Genomic DNA, 2,822 nt, shown 5'->3' on the forward strand with positions numbered 1-2,822 from the left:
GAAAAAAACTTTCTCTCTCAAAAAAAAAAAAAAAAAGAGAGAGAGAATCTGTAAGTTGTGAGGATAACAATTACCTACCGTAAGATCTAAGAGCCAGGGTACAGCTCCCAACTCTCTGCCACCCAGCCGCTGACTCACAAACACATCAAACTATTAGTGTGAACAACACATCTACACAGACAATCCCTCCGAAAGGCCATCAACTGATCCCATCCACACTGGGTAGACAGTGGAGCACTGTGCTACAGTATTAACAGCTGATCCCAGCCCTGGCCACAAACATTGTAAAATGTCTAAATTGCTTGCAGCTCTGGAAATCATCCTTTTAAAAGCTCAAGGAGACCCTAATAAGTAAGCAGTAATTACTAACTACTTATTAGATACCATAAAATGGGATATATGAGAAAAATAAAAACATGAGCCCTGTCCTTGATGAACAGAAAATGTTATTAAGAAGGCAAAACAATTCGTAGGAAAACTCAGACAATCATATAAGAGAGGCTATTGTGCCCAGTGCTAGATGGTGGTAGTGGTGGGGGGAAACAGGTGGGAATAAGGGGAGATCACTGAGTTATTACTAGAATAATTAGGGGGGAAATGCTGAAAAGGTAGTGGGACTTGGTCTTGGCCAAGAAGAGAAAGTATTGGGTTGCTGGAAAAGTCATGACATATTTTTTTTCTAGTTTTCCTATGCAAAAATGTGTCATGACTTCTCCAATAACACAATACTTGGAAAGGCAGGGAGAGACTCAGAAGCTAGGGAGTTGGACAAACTAAAGGTGTGAAAGAAATATGGCTGATGTGCAGAGAAAACCCAGAGAAGAGTGTGAATCTCTGGAGTTCATGGAGAGAAAAGAGAAACGAAGCTGTGTGTACAATGAAGTCAGGCTTGGAGGACCTTGTACACAAGAAGTGCTGGTATTTGTTGACACAGAAGCCAGGAGCTCTGGCAGCTTCCCAGAGGAAGAGTGACATGCTGACGGTGGTAATTAGAGGAAACTAATCTGGTGTAATGAAAGCCTCAGAGACCAAGTTCTCCGTCAGGACTCACCATTGAGAGGTGTTGAGGGACTGGATTAGATAGAAAGAGATAGGAAGGGAAGAAACCAAGAGACGTTTCAAGGAAATAGTAATAGGACTTAGTGACAGCTTACAAAAGAGAACTGAAAGAAGAAATTATTAGTAGAAAGGGACAGAGGCTTAATACAAAGGGAGCTCTCTGCACCAGGACTCTGCTACCTGCTGGTGGTGTGGCTACCAGCAGGTGCCCAGCCCCTGGGCCTCAGTGTTTCCTTCTGCTAAGAATGAGGTATAGATGAGATGGTGCGATCTCATGATAATGTCCCTCCAATTCTAACATCCTAGGGGGTCTATGGAACTAAAGAACAAGAGGCAGGTAAAATGAGATGATGATGAACTTGCTTCTCACATATCATGCACAAGGCAAATAAGGGATATTTTTTTATATAAACCTGCTTCAAATCTGCTAAAGTAAGACTACCAGGGACTTGCTAAATTTTTAAAAAGAAATCAACAATAATGCTACCTTAAAAAGTTTGGCTAAGACCCAGGATACTGTGACCAAATTTCTAATCTAAAAAACTAACTTGACCATTAGCTATTTCACATTTTATAGACACTCACACACATATACACACACATGGTTATATATATTTAAATTATTTGAAATTTTATGTTTTCAAATAATTATCTTGAAAAAAATTGTAAAATACTGCTTTCACACAGTAGACATGTCATTGGTAAGCACCTAATAATTGGAATATATGTGTGACAGGTGGGAGGGGTAAACTAAAATAAGTTGACAAGTGAAAGCAAAAGGCAGGACGCTAAAATTAAAAAACAAAACAAAACAAAATAAACCAACACTGATAATTTAGACTTGGGCTTGTTAAAAAAAATAAAGATGCTATGAGCAACCATACACTAACAAAAAATAAACCTGGACATGTACAATCTATCAAGATTGACTCAGAAAGACATAGAAAACTAGAATAGACCTGTAATAAACAATGAGGTTGAATCAGGAATAAATAACCTCCCAAAAAAGAAAGCCCAGGTCCTGATGACTTCACTTCTGATTTCTACAAAACTTTTAAGAAAGAGTTAACCTACATTCTACTCAAATTGTTTCTAAAGATTCCAAAGGAAGAAAACGTCCCAAATTCATTTCATGAAGCCTCCATCATCGTCATTCCCCAAACAGATGAAGACATGACAAAAAAAGAAAACTATAGACCAATATCTCTGATGAATACAGATGCAAAAATTCTTAGCAAAATATTTGTAAATCATATCCAACGACATATAAAAAAGATTATTCATCACGATCAGGTAGGCTTTATTCCATGGATGCAAGGGTGGCTCAACATACGCAAGACCATCAATATAATATACCATATTAACAGAAAGAAAGATAAAACCATATGATCATTTCAACTGATGCAGAGAAAGCATTTGATAAAATACAACATCCTTTCATGATTAAGACTCTCAGTAAGATGGGTACAGAAGGGTCATTTCTCAACACAATAAAAACCATATATGAAAAACCTACAGCTAACATTATACTGCGGGGAAAAGCTAAAAAAGCTTTTCCACTAAAAACTGGTACTAGACAAGGCTGCCCCCTTTCTCCACTGCTTTTTAACATGGTGGTGAAAGTCTTAGCTAATGCAATCAGAAAAGAGAACAATATAAAAGGCATTCAAAAAGACAAGGAAGAGTTGAAAATATCTTTATTCACAGATGACATGATGATATACTTAGAAGACCCAAAGGTTTCCATGAAAAAACTTCTCAAA

At 37.6% G+C, this 2,822-nt stretch overlaps 1 protein-coding gene across 1 annotated transcript in view; it reads right to left on the minus strand.

The window, feature by feature from the left end:
- The window catches only part of IQGAP2 (IQ motif containing GTPase activating protein 2), a gene marked incomplete at its 3' end in the record, with an annotated part of 303,633 nt that overhangs the window by 152,032 nt on the left and 148,779 nt on the right, over window positions 1-2,822 (minus strand).

The sequence above is a fragment of the Tupaia chinensis genome, unplaced genomic scaffold (assembly GCF_000334495.1).
Source record: "Tupaia chinensis unplaced genomic scaffold, TupChi_1.0 Scaffold145093_1, whole genome shotgun sequence".
NCBI classification, from domain to species: Eukaryota; Metazoa; Chordata; class Mammalia; order Scandentia; family Tupaiidae; genus Tupaia; species Tupaia belangeri.